Source organism: Sorex fumeus, unplaced genomic scaffold, assembly GCF_029834395.1.
Source record: "Sorex fumeus unplaced genomic scaffold, SorFum_2.1 ptg000236l, whole genome shotgun sequence".
Classification (NCBI taxonomy): domain Eukaryota; kingdom Metazoa; phylum Chordata; class Mammalia; order Eulipotyphla; family Soricidae; genus Sorex; species Sorex fumeus.
In genome coordinates, this window is record NW_026606293.1 from 1069318 (window position 1) to 1090070 (window position 20753).

Below are 20753 nucleotides of genomic sequence, written 5' to 3' on the forward strand. Positions count from 1 at the left end.
ACCAATTTTAAGGCAATTTTGAAAAACTGCATTTTTGTATGAGGCAAATTTTGTTGTGTCAATTTATCAATAAAAATAAGTGGCAAGGAACATATGTGGAAATGTATCAACAAAATTGTTCAGGAAAAGACACATCTCAACATAAACAGAACAGACTAACAGCTTCATTACTGTATCTATATCACGCTACTTATACCGAATTAAGTCACACATCTCTATCGGTTTTATCTGCCAAATGGACAGTCATCCAACACAGACGAAAATTCAAGAACTGATATTTTCCTATTTCTTAAATATTTCTCATCCTTCTTAGGGGGGTTATAGGTTCTTGGATCTATATATGAACCAATTTACCACATGTAATCTGATTAGTACCAAATATATTCCCAAGGACAACAAACTGCGCTTAAAAATTGAGAACATCAGGCAACGGAGAGATAAAAAAGCAGGTTAGGCGTTCGATTGCAAATAGGTAACCTGCGTTCAATTCCCGTGGCATCCAACATGGTCTCCCAAGAACTGTCAATAGTACTGAGTACAGAGCCAGGAGAAATCCATAAGTATCGCCAGGTGTTACCTGCCCCCCTCGAAAAGAAGTAAGGACATCCGACTATAGAGAGTACATCTCTCTCAAGGATTGATATACAAGGGAATAAAATATTTGATCTTCAGAAGATTTTACATATTCAAAAGTGAGAAATAATTGGTTTTGCTTTTTAAGAACTGCTTCTTAAAATAGTTCAAATCTGGGGCCAGAGAGACAGTTCGGTGTACAGATTGTTTCTCTTCCAGGCAGTTGCCCTAAGTTCTGTCCCCGGAACCTCATATAGTTCTGAGCCCTGCCATGATTGACCCCTAAACCAGAGCTAGAAGTCATGAGTACCTCATGATGGGACTCTACATACATACACGCACGCGCACGCGCGCGCGCGCGCGCACACACACACACACACACACACACACACAATAAGAAACCATTTCATCTCAAATTCTACCAAGCAACTCAATCGGCTGCAGTCTCAGTGACGCCTGTAGTCTCTGGAAGTAGGGGATCCCCAATCCTGGGAGTGCCAGGATCTTTGATACCTGTGGGATTTATCACCGCTCCTACTCGTAGCCTACACCTACTCCTACTCCTGCGACCATGCCATTCAGAACGCTCCTTGTGCCTGCCAGCCAAAGTGGGTATCTGACCTTTGATCTCTGTCCCTAGGCCTATTCTTTTCTTCCGTTTCCACTCTCCTACATAAGGACCTGTGTTCCTGTCTGGCTTCTTCTTTGGCTCCCTGTCTTGGGCCTCTGCTCCGGAGTGGTAGGCTGTCCTGACCTCAGAGGAGCTGTGGTATTGCTTCAGCCCCTTCCTGGACTCTTACTTCTGAACCTTTTCAGAGTTCTTGCTGTTGAACTTTTTACAGTCAAGGGAATTGTTTTCCTTTAGCATCTTGCTTCTGGGTGATGAAGAGGAGACTGGTGGATCTGGCTGTACCTCCCGCTTTTCATTTTCTTTTTTTCCTTTTTGTCTGGAGAGAAAAAAAATGGACGGGAGGAACAAATAGGAAATGAAAAAACATACAACTCTCCCCAAAGTTTCCTATTTTCTAAATACACTAGATCAAATGCAGAACCAGTTGTAAGCCAAAGCACCATCAGGTGTGACTCCCACCCCCCAAAAATAATTTGAAGTTGGGGTGGTGGGGCTTGGAGGACCACATAGTATGCAAGAGTGCAAAACTGGGTTGGCTGTGTATAAATCAAACACCCAACCCACTCACTGTACTATTATCATCCAGTTTAATAATTTAAATTTTAATAGTATATTAATATTCATGGAAAGACAGCAAAACCAGCAAGGTTTATAAGATGAAGAGTCAAAGTATCCCAATCGTCATCCTCCAATTTAAAAATGATGAGCTTTGTAAAAGTCTTAGAAGATTTTCTAGAAAGTTCGTAAGCCCATCAGTATATTCCTTAAATTTACGTTTCTCTAGAGAAGTCGGATAAATTAAAACAGTATAGGGGTGGAGCAATAACGCAGCAGGTAGGGCGTTTGCCTTGCACACTGCCGAACTGGGTTCGATTCCCAGCATCCCATATGGTCACATGAGCGCCAACAGGTGTAATTCTTGAGAGCAGAGCCAGGAGTAACCCCTGTGTATTGCCGGGTATGAACCAAAAAGAAAAACATTGTGATTCTATACTTGTATCTTGAAATAAACTTAAGTTTACTAAGTCACTATTTTTTTAATAAAAAAATTTTTAATAGTGAGACATCATGAGATACAGTTGCAGACTTACACATTTTTGTGCTTGGGTTTCAATTATACAATGCTCAAATACCCACGGATCCCAGTATCCCTCCCACCCCCCATACCGCCCTCCCACCCTGCCTCTGTGGCAGGGTATTCCCTTTTGTTCTCTCTCTTATTGGGTGTTGTGGTTTGCAAATGAGTCAATGGGTGACAATCATGTTTAGTCTATAGTCTACCTTCTGCATGCTTCTCCCACCCTGGAAGGATCATCCCGAAACCTTTATTTGGTGTTCCCTTCTTTATCTGAGCTCCCTTTTCCCCTAGTATGTGTGGTTGGCCTCCAAGCCATGGAGTAAAATTCCTGGTACTAATCTCGGCCATTCTTGGGTGTTAGTCTCCTATTTTGTTACTTTATGTTCCCCAGATGAATGTAATCTTTCTATGTCTATCCCTTTCTTTCTGAGTCATTTTGCTTAACATGATACTTTCCATGTAGTACCACTTGTATGCAAATTTCGTGACTTCCGTCCTTTCTAACAGCTACATAGTACTCCATTGTGTAAATGTACCAATGTTTCTTTAACCAGTCATCTGTTCTCGGGCACTCAGGTTTTTTCCAGATTCTGCCTATTGTAAAGAGTGTTGCAATAAACAGACAATTGCAGATGTCACTTCGACTATACTTTTTTGCCTCTCTGGGATATATTCCCAGGAGTGGTATTGCTGGGTCAAATGGGAGCTCAATTTCTAAGTTTTTGAGAATCGTCCATACTGTTTTCCAAAAGGGCTGAACCAGTCGGCATTCCCCCAACAGTGAAGGAGTGTCCCTTTCTCACCACATCCGCGCCAGCACTGGTTGCTTTTGTTCTTGTGGATATGGGCCAGTCTCTGTGGTGTGAAGTGATATCTCATTGTGGTTTTGATCTGCATCTCCCTGATGATTAATGATGTGGAGCATTTTCCCATGTGCCTTTTAGCCATTCGGATTTCTTCTTTGTGAAAGTTTCTATTCATTTCATCTCCCCATTTTTTGATGGGGTTGAATGTTTTCTTTTTGTGGAGTTCAACCAGTACTTTGTATATCTCTGACATTAACCCCTTATCAGATGTGTATTTGGCGAATATCCTTTCCCATTCTGTAGACTGTCTCTGTGTTTTGGTTATGTCACTATTTCTTAACAGTTTTGGTTATATGAACATTTATTTCCTATTTGAAAATAAACTTACCTTTTTATCGTTCAATAAACAGCTTTATTCATCAAAAAAATTAAGACCACCTGGAATCATTTTTGGTCATAAAATTTTACCTTTTATGTGTTTTTTTGTTGGTTTGTCATCTTCAGAGTCCTTAGATGAACTGTTTGTAGGTGTGTAATCCCCACAGCCCGTCTTCTGAAGCAGTCTGGACACAGTATCCAATTCATCTGAGTCCATAGGAGCCCTATAGTTAGACACATGATCCACTGGAGGAGTTCGTCCTTTGAACTAAGACAGAAAGTCGATGCATCAGCAAAGACAGCCCTCCTACCAAACGAAGTGACCCACAAAAACTTCCTGCTAACTCTATCTCTGGGGAAATCTCCAACACTGTTTGCCCAACTGTTGTGTTTGAGTACTCTTTCCCAGCTAGCAATTTTCTCTGCAGGCCTTAGGGCTACTGAGCCCCTGAGGCAAGTGCACTAGCATCTTCTGTCAGTTTACCCCTGTGTGCCATACAAATATTTTTGTGCTGTATTGATGTCATGATATAAAAAAAAAAAACTCCAGGAATTTTTGTGACTAGCCCACACTGATACTTTTGCTGTTAAATACAAACTCTGGGCAAACAACAAAATAGTCATCACTCACATTAATCAACATCATTTCATTTTTTTAAGCATAGACTTAAAAATTCTTTTTTGATGGTGGGGGTTATTGAAACAATACTGAATGTGCTCAGATGATATAGGGTGTCCAGATCATAACCCTGGTAAGGCACAAGTAGGGTATGAGCCCTACCAACTGTAGGATCACTTCACTCTCTAATAGATACTTAATTCTATAGTCATTAGGCACCCAACATTCCCAAAGTCTAGCTTTTATTGTTCCAATACAAGGTCTGATTTTAGTTTTACCTTTAAGTCTAATCTACCTCTTATCATCTATCCAATTTCCAACTTAAAAACATTTTTGAGTGGCTGGAGAGATAGCACAGAGGATAGGGCGTTTGCCTTGCACGTGGCCGACCTGGGTTCGATTTCCAGCATCCCATATGCTCCCCCCAGTAAGGCCAGAATTAATTCCTGAATGTAGAGCCTGGAGTCCCTGTGCATCCCCAGATGTCATAAGAAAAACCCAAAATAAATAAATAAATAAAGACAGTTTTGAGGGGCCAGAGTTAAAGCACAGAGGGTAAGGCATTTGCCTTGCATGTGGCCGATACAGGTTCGATCCCCAGCATCCCATATGGTTTCCTCAGCAAGGCCAGGAGTAATTCCTGAGTGCAGAGTCAGGAGTAACCCTGAGCATCGCTACGTATGACCAAAGAGGGAAAAAATGTTTTGAAAACCATCCCTTCTTTGACTGACTTTGAATATAGGATCCATAAAATGAAAACCTATAACCCCATTCCATGCTGTCCTCGTAACTACTTATTACTGGTGCAATCAGTGACAAATTCTCTAAGAGTAACTCTCCTGGGCTGGAGAAATACAGTGGTGAGGTGGGAAAGGTAAGAAACAAAGGCCTCCCTGGGTGGGTGGTGGTATAGCTAATACTGAGGAAGAAAAAAGTGCTGACTGGAGCAGAGGCCCATGTTATTGCTTCCTAGAACAATTTCCCCACATCCCTGAAACTTTTATTGTCTCATCCTAGTGGCCCCTAGGCCTGTGTGAATCAGGGGAAAAATCAAACCAAACCATTACATCAGAAACATTCAGCCAAATTCTGCTTCATACTTTTACTCACCTTGAAGCCATTAAAATTGTCAACAGCCAGAATTGTCCTCCGGTGGTCTTCATAGCAAAGTAAACAGAATCCCTTGGATTTCCCAGTCTTCTTATTCCGTACCAGATTTATGTTAACGATCTCACCATGTCTATTTACCAAAAAAACACACTATTTGAAGTAAAATGTTCAGAATGGATGAAAAACAAAACTTAAATATTGACTATAAAAGACAAAGCTAGAACCAGATGATGAATGAAGGTTAACAACAAAAAGGTATACCAAGCGAACTAAAGCAGGACAGTGAGTAGAGCTCTTGCCTTGTATGCAGTCAACCAGGTTCAATCCCTAGCACCCCATATCATTCCTTGAACCCACCAGGAGTGATCCCTGAGCACCACTGGTGTAACACCCCCAAAAAAGATAAAAAAGTTAATATAATAGGAAATGTCCCATTTAAAAAGTGAGTGAAGAAAAGTTCCTGCCACAGAGGAAGTCTAGAGAGTGGGAGGTGAAGCGTGGTGGGAGGGGAAACTGGGGACACTGGTGCTGGGAAATGTACACTGGTGGAGAGATGGGTGTTGGAACACTGACTGAAACTATATCTTGAACAGCTTTGTAAGGGTCTATCTCACAGTGATTCAATTAAAAAGAAAGGTAAAAGGTTTAAACATAGTGATAGTATTTAAGATTCAAAATGCATGCCTCCCACGGAAATTAACATACCCATCACTGCCAGGACACATCCCAGAGCACAGACCCAGGAGTAATTTCTGAGTAGAGCTCGGTGTCACTGGGACAACAGTATAGCTAGTAAGGTGCTTGTCTTGCACACGGCCAACCCAGGTTCAATCCCCGGCATCTCATTCATTCTCCCGAGCACCACCAAGAATGATTCCTGAGCCCAAAGCCATGAGTATTGCCAGGTGAGGCAGGAAAACAAAAACTAGTATTTTTAATAGAGTCAGAAAAAGAAAACAGGAAGCAGAAAACTCAGTGGTGAGTTCAGTATATGCTTTGCAAGTAGGACACCTAGGCTCAATTCCTGGTACCAAATGCTCCCCCAGGTACCACGAGAAGTAATCCTCCAGCACTAAGCTGGGAAAAGTTCCCAGGCATCACTGGATAGTGCCAAATAACAAAAAGAACAAATAAAAATTGATGAATACATTATAAACATAATCAGACACAGATTTCTGCCAAAATCTAGAATCTTTAACAGAAAGTACTAAAACAGCTCAAGTGATACCAAGAACTTTTTACTTACTTAATTGCTGAAGTGATAGCATAGAGAGTAGGGCGTCTGCCTTGCGTGTACAGCCGACCCAGGTTCGATTCCTCCATCCCTCCTGGAGAGCCCGGGAAGCTACCAAGAGTACCCCATCCGAATGGCAGAGCCTGGCAAGTTCCTTGTGGCGTATTTGATATGGCAAAAACAGTCACAACATGTCCCACAATGGAGATGTTACTGGTGCCCACTGGAGCAAATCGATGAACAACGGGAGGACAGTGTTGCAGTGTACTGTTATCTGCCAATGCAATTAGGAGAAAACATATAAATCAGAAATAAAAGGTGAAACCATATCTGTTTGAAGATTAGATGTGATTGTACTATAGAAAACCCAAAATACTCTTAATTAAGAGTCCAAGATTTACTTAAAAATCACAATGCCTAATTAAAATTTTTCTTAAAACTAGGATATAATTACAAATAAACCACTTTCTTGAATTCAAACAGTGATTGGTTAGAAATATATAATGGAGTAGGAGCCACATTTATAATTAGCAAGAAAAATAAAATTAAAAAACTTCAGGGGTCAGAGCAATAGTACAGTAGGGAAGGTACTTGCCTTGCAAGTGTCAGACATGAATTCAATCCACAGTATCCCAAATGGTCTTCTAAGCACTGCCAGGAAAAATTTCTGAGGGCAGAGCCAGGAGTAAACCCTGAGCATTGCTGCCGTGTATGGTCCAAAAACAAAAATAAAGAAATAAATAAACTTGAGGGTTTGGAGAAAGAGTACAGTGGATAGGGCACATGCCTTACACATATCCCACCTGGGTTCTATTCCCTATATAAGGTCCCCCAAGCACTGCCAGGTCTAATTCCTGAATGCAGAGCCAGCAATAAGCCCGGAGCACGCAGACTATGGCCAAAACAAAACAAAGAGTAAGTAAATAATGAAAATGGACTTGATCAGGGCTGGAGAGAGAGTACAGGGGTCAAAGCGCTTGCCTTAAATGTGACAGACTTGGCCTAATCCTTGGTATGACATATGGGCCCTGAGATCTGACACAAGGGGTCACCTCTAACAGAGCCAGGAATAAGCCATGAGCCCCATCAGGTATGACCCCAAAAGAAAAATAAAGTATAAATTGTACTTTTAGTAATACTTTTTATATCTCCCCAAAGAAACAGAGATTTAAATAAATATAAAAATATTCCTTGTTCGGCTTAATGGCTCTAGGGTGAGATACAAAAATATTCACACATATACCAATAAGAAAACATTTTTGGATCATTTTAATGCATTATTCATAACAAGTAATACAAAATGTATTATCTAGGACTTGGTTTGAAGGCAGGCTTAAGTTGCAGTAGGACAATCCGAAATAATGGGGGTGAGAAGGTGTAATGGTGGTGGAATTGGTGCTGGAATAATGAATGTGTTAAATTCTTGTGAACAATTTCCAACATTCTTGTGGCTCATATATTGGTGTTCTTGGTGGTGAAAAATAAGTACTGGTCAAGGGGAATGTGTTTGATCATTGAATGACTGAGACTTAAACCTGAAAGCTTTGTAACTTTTCCCATAGTGATTCACTAAATAAAAAAAAAAAGAAAAGAAAAAAAAGAATAACTAGGAATGGAGCTGGAGTGATATCACAGCAGATAGGGCATTACCCTTGCATGTGGCCAACCCGGGTTCAATTCCCAGCAATCCACATGGTCCCTTGAGCACCGCCAGGTGTAATTCCTGAGTGCAAATCCAGGAGTAACCCCTGTGCATTGCCGGGTGTGACCCAAAAAGGAAGAAAAAAGAACGAGAAAAACTTGGAAGAGCTCATATGATTAACTAGTTGGTATGTGCTCATGAAGAGACAAACCAATAAAATGAAAGAAAAAAAACAAGAAAGTTAAGCATATATGAATTAGTATACAAATGTGGTATGGTTAATGTTTCAATTTGTGAGGGTAAAATAACAAACAGTGCTACAAAAAATAGTCATTTGAAAAGACAAATTGAATCTGTATCTTTAAAAAATCCATAAAAATAAATCTAAAACGATCAGGGATTTAAATTTATGGCACTAAAGCCATATAAATGAAAAAAAAAATCAGACCAGTGGGTGAGTAGAAACACTTATAACTGATTCCAAATCCAGAAACATGAATGAATGATACAATTTCCCATGAAAAATAATCAAACGACGGTGTGGGAGGGAGGTGGAGTTCGTTCCGAGTCTACCGGAAATGACTTCAGACTACTGAGCCAAGAATATCAACTCCAGAGCACCACTGGCAATGGCCAATAAAATAAAAGCAAAACCAGAAAACAAAAACCACATATGGTCCCCGGAGCCTACCAGGAGTAATCATGGAGTACAGAGCCAGGAGTAAACCCTGAGCACAGCTGGGAGTGCCCAGACTCAAAGAAAAATAGAGAAATAAAATCAAAGGAAAGACTACAAAAGGTACAACATGAAGGAAGTTTGAGGGTAATGGAACTGATATTCAATCTAATTCAGGTGATGATTACAAAATTCTATGCACTAAAATTTATAGGGGCCAGGAAGGTGGCTCAGCATTACAGTACATGTGAGACCCTGTTATCAATACTCAACACAAACTTTTAAAAAATGAACTCCCTAAAATGTGTTGTATCCTGTAATAAATACCTACTGGTGCTTGGAGGGTTACTCCTAGGCTTTTTCTATGTTCAGGGCTCAATCTAGGCACTCAGGGGAACATCTGTGGTGCTGGGGATTAAAAAAGGGTCAGCCACATTCAAGACAAGCATATTAACCCTAAAACTTTCTGCAAAATTAAAAAGACTAAGAGATTTTTATAATTTACATGACAGATCAAGGACCAGAAAGCAATTTCTCCTACAATAATAGATTATCAGCAAGCTGGGGAGATGACTCAAAGGGCTGGTACAACTGCATTGCATGCTGGAGATCCAGGTTTGATCACCAGCACCACATGGTCCCCTGAGCACCAGTGAGAACGACCCCAAGTAATGTACTGGGAGTAGCCCCTAAGCACCACTGGATATGGCCCAGAAACAAAAAGAGGGCTTTTTGAGACGGGGTGAAAATGAATAAAACAGAAAGGTTTGATAATAGCTCTGTATCAGAGTTAATTTCCTGATGGCATATTTTTTTTGAAAAACAAACAGAAGGATTTTGGTACTGGGCTGGATAGCAGTACAAAGGCACTTGCCTTGTGACTGAGGTTCAATCCCCAGCATCCCATATGCTACCCCAAGCACCACCACGAGTAATTCCTGAGTGCACAGCCAGGAGTAATTCCTGAGCATCGCCAGGGATGGTCCAAACACACAAATCATGTCTTGCAAAGGACTCTCTGATAATTTAGTAAAATCAGAAACCGTCAAACAGGTATAAATAGTAATAACAATTAGTTACAATAGTAATATTCAGGGACTTGGCTAAGGGGATACAGTGGCATTCCTTACATTTTATAATTTTTCTGTATTAGTTTTGAAATAAAAGCATAAAATACATGAACATGGAATATAAGAGGTATTTCAAGATAAAAATCAAAGAAACAGTAGAGGAACCGGTTAAAAAGGCCTTTCTAGGTCTCAAATTGAAAACTCCTCATCAAAAAAGAATGATGGCACAGTTCTAGCACACATCAAATTGGAGAAGGAAACCCAGAGAAGTTCAGTGACAACTGCTAGCTGTGTTCAAGAAATCATATTGCTCGAGCGGGCCCAGTAACGTCTCCATCGGAGACTTTGTTGTTACTGTGTTTGGCATATCGAATACGTCACAGGGAGCTTGCCAGGCTCTGCCGTGCGGGCGAGATACTCTCGGTAGCTTGCCGGGCTCTCCAAGAGGTGCTGATGAATCGAACTCGGGTCAGCCATGTTGGCTGCGTGCAAGGTAAACGCCCTACCACTGTGCTATCGCTCCAGTGCCCAAATTTGAGCCACTATTGTAGTTAAAAATAGTATGCAAGGGAAGGACCTTAATCTATGTATTCTGTCCAGCCTAATATATCACATTTTAAACATCAATAAATACATGATAAAACCGGCAAAGCCTGGCAAGTTACCAGGGACATATTCGATATGCCAAACACAGTAACAAATGTCCCAATGGAGACGTTCCTGGGCTGACTCAAGCAAATCGATGACAAGGGGAGGACAGTGACCGTGACAGCGACAGTGACAGTGTCATGATAAAATGATATAACAAAACTAATATGCATAGTCTATCAAGGAGCCTTGTAAAATCACTATGAAAATTAGGAACACACCACTAGAAAAAAATAGGCAAAGTACATAACATACTAAAGGGAATTTCATAGACCTGTTGATCTATGAAAAAGATGTTTAATGTCACTGATGGTGAACTTAAAAGCAAAGTAAAAGAGTAAGCAAGTACATAGAAAATCTTAAAAAAAAAATGGGATCTAGGGGCCTGAGCAATACCGCAGCGGGTGGGGCGTTTGCCTTGCACGCGGCCCACCCGGGTTCAATCCCCAACATCCCAGATGGTCCCCAGGGCACCACCAGGACTAATACCTGAGTGCAAAGCCAGGAGTAACCCCTGAGCATTGCTGGGTGTGACCCCAAAATAGCCCATTATATCTAAGCTGTAACCACTGAAACTTTGTAATGTTCTTGCCAAGTTGACAGGCGGGGCAATGGTGTGGGGGTTTGGGGGTTGTGCTGGGGAGGGAATAAGAGAACACCAGTAGTAGGATAAGTTTTGAAATACATGTCTAAAACTCAACTGCAAATGACTTTGGAAAACATAAGTCTTTAATAAAATAAATTTAAGAAAGTCAATGGCAAATATATTTTTAAATAACAAATCTCTGCTGATTAGAATAAAGAAAAAAGGGACATTCTATTGAGGCAAAATCTGGAAGACCTTTATGGTGAGCAATCTGACAATAATATAAATACATCTTAAAGTAATATTTAAAAGTTAGCAAAGAGGGACTGGAGAGAGAGGACAGCAGCCAGGCTGCTTACCTTGCACAAAACCAATCCATCTTTGATCACCTCATATGGTCCCTTGAGCTCTTCAGAAAGGATACTTAAACAGAGACTGGTGCAGCCTCAAAACTAAAAAAAAATTTAAATCAGTAAAGAGAAAACTGGCAACATTAATCCAATAATTGCACAAAGAAGAGCTGCATACTAAAATGTATATTATGGTTTAATTTACAACAGCAAACTACTGGAAACATTGCCAACAATTAAAAGACAATTCTACCATTGTGTTTTCCTGCTTCCCTAACCACTGTACTCTCTGGTCCTCCTTCCTATATTCTTTTCAATACCATTTTTTTCACAAGTTGTAATTACTAATGTAATTCTCTGATAATAAAAAACAAAACTCTGTAGTGAATTTGCCAATGTTTGTTTGTTGTCCTTAGCTTTCAGTCTCCAGATAAAACACTTTTCCGAAATTTCAAAGACAGTTCCATAACCCTCCAAAGTCCCTCACAGTAACTCCACATAGTCAACCACTCTGTTCGAACCAAACCCTAGACAAATGATCTAAATCAAAAATATTTTTCAACGGCATTATTAACAATGGCAAAAGGTCTTCATTAAGAGCACGGTGGAGCAAGAACTAGAATACACATACTAGCTGACCAACACTCAAAAGAAACAAGATAGAAACATCTAGATCAATGGATCCATGGACCAGTCTGCAGGCAGGTGATATGCAAGGATGAAGCCCTAGATGAGAGACTAGACCAGGAACAGATACCATGAAGAAACGACATAATCCTGGGCTGTACCTACTGTGAATTTCCCCAACACCCAAAAGCTAGGAGGAAGACACCTCTACTCCTGCCAGAGCCCTCAGCCTGAGTGGGGTGCCCAAAACCTATACCCATGGTTCACTTCTCACAAACACTGCCAAGTTTCTTTCCCATGGGCCTCTAACCTCTATGGTACGCATCCCCTGACCAGAACCTACTGTCCCCTAAGCTGTCCAGCCAGAGGAGATCTGGTCGGCTCAGTAACCTGACACCTATCTGGAAACAAAGAAAGCAAACTGCTACCTAAATATTTTGCTTTTCCTCCTAAATCCTGCAAACTTTGCCCTAAGTGAAAAGTGTCACACAGGTGCGGGCAGAGAAGGGCTGTTATCCTTAGTTTGTAGGGGTTCAAAAAGTAACTTTGTAGGGGAACTGTAGCTTTCTAGGAGTCTTTTAATCGGCTCTACCGCAGGACCAGGTTTAAAAAGTCTCAATGAAAGATCAAGGAAACAGCCATAGAGAAAATAGAAGAGTGATTCCTAAGCAGAGTCAGGAAGGATTCCCCACACTGCAAAAAAAGAAGTAGAAAAGGAAAAGAAGCAGAGCAGAAGCCTCAAGACGAGTTGCTGGGTTTTCCACACTGGGAGAGCTCTAGATCTATGTCCTGGGTATAACTAAAGCAAAAACTTGAATTGAGCTCTCCCTCTGGAGAAATGCCAGTCAGTCTACAATATGTAAGGAAACAAATTTTATCATCGTGGAAGAAAATGATACCTATAATCCATGAAGCAGAAAATGAAAGCGGACTTACTGGTAGAAGACACAGATAACATCCCCTTTAGTCAGTTCACAAAGAAGTCTTCCTACAAGAGAAAAATCACACTTCAGTTCAAACATTGACCTAGCATGCACTATGCAACAGATCTAGGCCTAGCCTTGAGGTTACCAAAAAAGAGGATCTGAACTCACCATCTGATAGAATGCAGTACACCAGAAGTATAGAAAAAGTTTTAAGTTTCAACATGGAAAGGTCAAGAAAACCAGTAATGTGGAGCAACAGCACAGTGGTAGGGTGTTTGCCTTGCACGCAGCCAACATGGCCGACCCGAGTTCAATTCCTCCGCCCCTCTCGTAGAGCCCGGCAAGCTACCGAGAGAATCTCGCCTGCACAGCAGAGCCTGGCAAGCTACCCGTGATGTATTCGATATGCCAAACACAGTAACAACAAGTCTCACATGGAGAAGTTACTGGGCCCACTCGAGCAAATCAGTGAACAACGGGAGGACCGTGACCGTGACCATGGGGAATATTGTCTGTCATGGAGGCAGGGGGAGGGTAGGAAAGGTGGGGTATACCAGGGATATTGGTGGTTGGTAATGTGCAGTGGTGAAGGGATGGGTGTTTGATCATTGTGTGATTGTAACCCAAACATGAAAGCTTGTAACTATCTCATGATGATTCAATAAAATAAAAATACAAAAACAACAACAACAAAGAAAACCAGTAATGGAGCAAAATAATCTTTCCTCAAACCCCCAATTTCTTTTTTTAGGTTTTAAAATGTTTTGTTTCAATTATGTTGCGAAATCCAGCTATGCGAAAGGATCACTCCTAGAGGTACTCAGGGGACCATAAATGGCAAGTGGTAAAATGGTATGCAACTAAGGTCAGCAAGTTTCAAGGCCGTACCCGAATATTCTTGCTGGCCTTCACAAGCAAAACTTTGTAGACAAAGGAGTTAGTTTCCAACATGACAAATATTTCTTAAAATACATTATCAGCATGTAAAAGAGAATATAGCAGATGCTAGCCTTACCCCAACATTGATCCTCAGTAACCAATATGACTCCCCCAAGCCCAGAGTGATCTCTGAATGTAGAACCAGGAGTAACTCCTGAGCACAGCGGGTGTGGCCCCCAAACCAAAATTTGTGTGTATAGATATGATCGTATCTGCATACATATGTGTGTATACATATGTGTGTACACATACATATATATGTGTGTGTTTATATACAAATAAATAAAGTTGACCTGAGCATACTAGATCAATTAGTGCATTTGTATTGTATGCAGCTTGCTCAGGTTCAATTTCCTGCACCACAGATGGTTCCCCAAGCCCCACTAGAAAGAAGCCCTGAGCATAGAACCAGCAGTAAGCCTGAGCAGCACTGTGCCCAAAATACAAAAAAAAATTGTTCAAGTCATCTGCTCATTATCTACCATAGCTACCTTCAAAATCAAATGTCTGCAAGGGGCCTTACAAACAGAACCCAGGGACCATTCCATGGATATTGGGTCAAACAACTCACTGGAAGGGCCCAAGGATGTGGTGCTGCACTGACACTGCAGATTGGGGAACCTCCAGTGCCACCTGGCAGTGCTCTGGGGCCACCAAGGCTACACCTGTTGAAGCAGTGAGCAGGGTTTTTAGTGCTGCGGGACATCAGACCTAGTTTAATAATCTACGCTCCTAACCCACTATCTCCTTGCCCCCCAAAATCAATTTGAATATGCAAATACTAACCCTACCTCACACAGACTAAGGATTATAAAGAAAACTTTTAGGCAATTTACCAAAGCAAATCCTCATGCAAACATGTCCAACCTCTATAAACGCGTTTATTAGTACGACTCATGACATTGTTCAAAGCAGCCAGGAATGTGTCCCAGACAAAGCAAGGAGAGGAGGGGGAAACTGAAGAGGAACAGGGGGAAGGAGAAGAGAGGAGTAAGGGGTAGGGGAGGAGAAAGGAAAGAGGGGGAAGAGGTGGAACAGAGAAGGGCAAAGGGGGGAAGGGGAAAGGGAAGAGGAAAGTAAGGAAAAAGAAAAGAGGGAGGGCATGGGGAAGAGAAAAGGGGGAGAGGTGGGAGGGGTGGAGGAAGGCAAAAAAGGGGAAGGTGGAGGAATAAGGGGAGAGGGAAGAAGTGGGGGGAAGAGAGGCATGGGAAAGGCAAGTGGGAGAGAGAAAATCGGGGAAGGGAAGGGGAAGAGGAGGAGGGGAGAGAAGGGGAAGAGGAGAGGGAAAGAGGATGATGGGGAGAAGGGGAAGGGAAATAGGAACAAGGGAGAGGATTATTAGAGGATGAGAAGGGTAAGAGGAGGACAGGGACTTGAGCGATAGCACAGGTAGGGCAAACGCCTTGTACGTGGCCAACCCGGTTTGATTCCCAGATTCTTATATGGCCCCAGGAGTACTTCCTGAGTGCAGAAGCCAGGAGTGAGACATGTGCAAGGCCGAGTGTGACCGAAAAGTTAAAAAAAATAAAAATAAAGAAAACTGTACAACGTTAAAAAAAGAGGAGGAAAGGGGATGGGGAGAGCAGGGGGAGTGGAAAGAAGACGCGGAGAGCACGGGGAGGGGGAGAGGAGAGCAAGGAGAGGCGGAGAGGAGGACAGGGGAATGGGAAGTGGACATGAAGGGGAGGGGAGAAAAGAGGAGAGGGGGATGAGAAAGGAAAGGGGGAGTGGGAAGACAAAGAGGGAATGGGGGGTGTGAAAAGGAGGGAAAAAATGAAAACCTGGAAAAAGAACAGAAATAAGGGTGCCGGAGAAATAGTACCGTGGGTATGGCGCTTGCCGTGACCGTGGCCAAAATCATGGGTCCCATCTCTGGCATACCATATATTCCCCAGACACCGTGCATTGAGCCAGGAGAAACCCAGGAGAACTGCCCGGTGTGGCCCCCAAGATAAGAAGCAGAAATACATGCCGGCAGGACTGGAGCGCTCGTGTAGCGGGTAGGGCAATCGTCTTGCATGAGGCTGACCTAGGTTCGATCCCTGGCACCATCCCTGGACCATCCCATTGGTTCTGTGGGCACCGCCAGAAGGAACTGCTGAATGCAGAGCCCGGAGTGACGCCTGACCATCGCTGGGTGTCACCTAAACGAGGAGGGGGTGGGGGGGGGCGGCGCGAGAGCCAGGGAGAAGAGAGGCGGAAGGCTGAAACCCTCCCTCGAAAGCCAGGCTGGGGGGAACCCGAGGCGCACCATGGCAGAACTCACCCAAGAAGATCCAGGCGCTGCTGTCCTTGTACTCGGAGTGCCAGGACACCTTCTCCGCCACCCCAGCTGGACCCCTCGCTCCTTGACCTCGTTGATTAACTTCACTTTCGTCAACGGGCTGCGGAAGTTGCCGCAGAGTAAAGAAACGGCCAGGCGACGGAGAGCGCCCAACTAGGGCTCCCCTGGAAGAGTCTCGGCGCTGTCCGGACTTCGCAACCCCCGCCTCCTCGGACGCTTCTCCCCCAGCCCCTTCCCTCAGCTCCTCCCGCCCCGCATCCCAATCCTCCAGCCCCGAACTCCCACACTCCACGGAGTACAGCCGGAGCTTACTTCATCTTCCACCGGTTCCCGCTGCAAGATGCCGATGTAACGACCCCCGGAAAAAGCCGTTTAACGGTCGCCTGGCTTCAGCGCGCAATCCCATTGGACTGGAGCTCCCCCGGAAGAGATCGTTCAAACCGGAAGAGATTAGGCACGTCGGGCCTTAACGCGGGCAACGCATGCGCACTAGAACCGGGACGTGTCTCACGTGGACAGTTTTGATTTTTTCCCCCTCCGTTTCGCCCTCCCATTCCCTTTTTCTCTTGCCCCTCCCCGTTTCCTTTCTCATTCTCCTCTCCCCTCTTCTCCCTCTGCTCTTAATGTCCACGTGGCTTTACCTGGTCTTCCTCTCTGCCTCTCCTTGCTCTGCTCTCCCCCTCCTCTTACCCTCCTCTCCCCCTCGCCCCCTGCCTGATCGCACCATCCCCGTCCTCCTCTTTTTTTAAATGTTGTACAGTTTCCTTTATTTTTAATTTTTAAATTTTTTACTTTTTGGGTCACATCCAGCGTTGCACAGCGGTTACTCCTGGCTTATGCACTCAGGAATTACTCCTGGGGCCATATAGGCAGATCTCATTTCTATTGTTTTTGGGACATTTGTGGTCTCTCTTACTTTTTTTTCTTTTAGCTCTCTGAATTTTCAATTCTTTTCAATTGATCTGAGAGTTTTTCCTTATTCTAGTCCCATTTGATTTTAATTACTACAGATTTGTAGTAGACTTTGAAGTTGGAATGTGATGCTTCCCATGTTTTTCCCCTAGGGTTGCTTTGACTACTTGGGGGTTGTTTTCCAAATGAATTTCATGGATGTTTAACTGATATGTTTTGGGATTGCATTAAATTTTATAGTGCTTCGGAGAGTATTTCCATTTTGACAGTATTTGTCGTCCTGATTTATAAGCAAGGAATGTGTTTCTTAACCCTGGCATCCTTCATTTAAATAATGTTTCATAGCTTTCCTTGTATTGGGATTTCTCCTCTTTTGTTAAGCTACTGGGCACTTGGATTATTTTTTCAATTTCTCCCTCTTTTATTTCATTATTTATTTATACAAAAGTCATGGGTTTTTTGACTGCCACTTTACAAGCACATCTTCAGAATTTCCTCTCAAGTACTTGTCCGTGTTTATATACCTGGCTGTTAGTGGTTGAATCTCTAAGGCTGTCATCTTTCCTTGGTGTGGCAGGGATCTGATCTATTTCCCCATTTTGAGTTTTGCACGTTGAGAGTGAGTCTTTCGATTCACTTTTGTGCCATCCCCACTGCCTGTGAGCTCTGACAGAACCAGCTGGTGTTACCCTTTCCTCCCTGTCAAAGCTATCTTTGTCTACAACTGTACCTCATGGTTTGTCACTAATAAAATTTTTTTAAAGCTATCTTCACCAGATTGGTTGTTTCTGACTAGATGTTTACAGTTAAGGGCCACACTCTTTTAATTGCTCTGGGTTTTGTCCTGTTCAGTGTCAGTAGATGGACACTTGCATGTTCTTGCATGTTCTCTTTCCTTAGAACACTTACTGTGTATTCAGAATTTGTTCTGTAGGTCCCTTAACAGATGTCCTTAAACTTTGTTCTGGGTCTCTGAAGAATCATGGAGTTTTAATGAACACTACAGAAGAGCTGTAGAATACTTTGTGGAGGATCATAGTGCCTACAGGGGAGAATTGAGCTGCACGGTTAATAGGGATTCTCTATAATGGAGTCGTTTGAAAGGAAAGTGCATCCCTTAAGCCCCTTACCCTATTTTGCTCACCCTCCACTCCATGTTCTCTGGGGAGCGGCCGTCTGTTTTTGGTTCATGTTAAATTTGTTAAGGTTTGAAAAACTAAAGACCAGAATGGTAGTCTGGAAATTCCCAAGAGATTGTTTTCCAGAAACTTGTAAAAATATACTGAGAATAAATGGGACGTGTGCTCCACAAAATGCTCTGGCGGTGTGCCTATGGTGTTTACTAATCTCTGGCACTGGGAAGCACTGCAGCATATTTCAGGAGATATCTTAGGAAATCATGATGATAAGTATTAAAACAAGGCTTCTTTGGAGCAAATGTTAAGTGGATAGGGTGTGAGCCTTGCACATGGCGGACCTGTGTTGAACACAGGTGAACTGTCAGGCTGTATGGTTACCTGGTGCATGGAGCTGGTAGGCAAATTAGACTATCAACGGATGGTCAAAAGACACAGACTAACGTCTGGTGGTCATTATACAACTTTATTCATGGTAAGCAGTGAGTATATAGGGGCAGAAGGAAATTAGTACATGTGCGGGGGGCCCCTCCAGACCAATCCTCCGGCCCGCGGATGTGGCCCTATGGTCCGTAGGTGCAAGGAGGGACCGACCGAATGAACAGAAGACACGAGACAGAGTGCAGTGTAGAAACAGAGAAGAAAAGGGAAAGACTTTATTGAGTGCTACAGGCTGTTATATAGGATCCGGAGCGGCCCAGTCACAAGCAAAAGCAATATAATCATACATGGTAAGGTCAGCAACAAGAACTTTACATAGCATTCAAGGTAAACATCTGTACATTAAAGGGTCTTATGGCAGCAGCTGCAACCTGGGGATATCTATAGATGAGTCCAGTTTTGCGCAAGTATCTGCCTGCCTGTTCATGGTCACCGGACAAACATCCATCAGGGTCAGACGGTCCTGGGAGGCCTCTTAAGAAGGAAGCTCTCAGGGTCTGTGTGGGCACCGCAAAGGGGGCTCAGTAACTGAAACTCTCACAGAGCAGTCTTGGCTCTGGTCATTTTTCCCCTGGAAAATTCTTTTTTCTGGAGGTTCTGGGTGTTGAAGTTCCCTTTCACTGAATCACTTAACTTCCCGTTAGTCGTCGATTTGCTCGAGCGGGCGCCAGTAACGTCTCCATTTGTCCCTGTCGCGTGCTAGTGTAGCCCAATGGCATCTCTTCGCTCCGGGAACATGGAGGGCCTCAAACCGATCGTTCATGACCTTGACAAAGAAGTCTGACCATCTGGTAGGTGGGCGGCCACGCGGTCTCTTGACATCCCGTGGAATCCAATCAGTAACAGCTCTAGTCCAACGGTCGTCTTTAAATCTCATTACGTGACCAGCCCATCTGATTTTCGACACCTTGGCAAATGAGACAGCGTCCCTGATCCTTGATCGTCGACGGATGTCAGAACTCCGGATTCGTTCTCTCATTTGAGTGAAACGTGATATTCCAAGCATAGCTCTTTCTATTCTTCTTTGGGAGACCTGAATGGCGTTCTCATCTTGTTTGCGTAGGGCCCAGGTCTCTGAGGCATATGTTAATGCAGGAAGAACAGTGGAATCAAAGAGATGTGCCCGGAGCCGGAGGTTCTTCGTCCTCTTAGCTATTTCTTCGACGTTCTTGAAGGCGTTCCAAGCCGCTCTCTTCCTCCTGCGCAGCTCGGGTGCCAGGTCATTTGTCATGTTGACCTCTCGACCTAGGTACACATAGCTGTTGCATTCGGAGATGGTCGTTCCATTGAGAGCGAATGGGGCGTCAGGAACAAGACTGTTTCTCATAAACATTGTCTTCGTAAGATTCAGCTGTAGTCCTACCTTTCCACACTCACGGTCAAAGTCGGCCAGCATTTGTGCCACTTGGCTGATGTTTGGTGTTATTAAAACAATGTCATCAGCAAAGCGGAGGTGGTGTAGTTGCCGACCATCTATCTTCACTCCCATTCCTTCCCATTCCAGTCGTCGCATGATGTTCTCGAGGGTGGCACTGAAGAGTTTTGGTGAAATGGTATCACCCTGCCGCACCCCTCTCTTGACATCAACGATCACTTCTTTGTAGAATGGTGAGATCCTGGTAGTGAATCCGCAATACAGCTCACGGAGGATCCTGATGTATTGGGCTTGAATGCCCTGATTGGCTAGGGCTTCAATGACCGCTTCCGTCTCAACAGAATCAAAGGCCTTCTTTAAATCAATGAACGTTAAGCAGAGCGGCATCTTGAACTCCCGAGAAACCTCAATGAGTTTGATTATCGTGTGGATATGGTCGATGGTGCTGAATCCTTTGCGGAACCCTGCTTGCTCACATGGTTGTCCTTCATCTAGTGTTCTGCCAATCCTATTCAGGATGACTTGAGTGAACAACTTGTAGATGACAGACAATAGGCAGATCGGGCGATAGTTGCCAATGTCATGGATGTCTCCCTTCTTGAACAGTAGTACGGTCCTGCTGGTTTTCCATTGAGATGGAACCTTGCATTCAGACAGGTAGCGAGTGAAGAGCCGAGCCAGTGTATTGATGAGTACTGACGGCAGGTTCTTC

The 20753-nt window shown here is 43.4% G+C and overlaps 2 pseudogenes; both read right to left on the reverse strand.

Moving 5' to 3' along the window:
• Nucleotides 1-1434: 1434 nt before the first annotated feature.
• Nucleotides 1435-16494, reverse strand: LOC130018102 (RNA-binding motif protein, X-linked 2-like; annotated as a pseudogene).
• Nucleotides 16495-16566: 72 nt separating this feature from the next.
• LOC130018103 (RNA-binding motif protein, X-linked 2-like) overlaps nt 16567-20753 on the reverse strand; it is a 48376-nt pseudogene continuing 44189 nt past the window's right edge.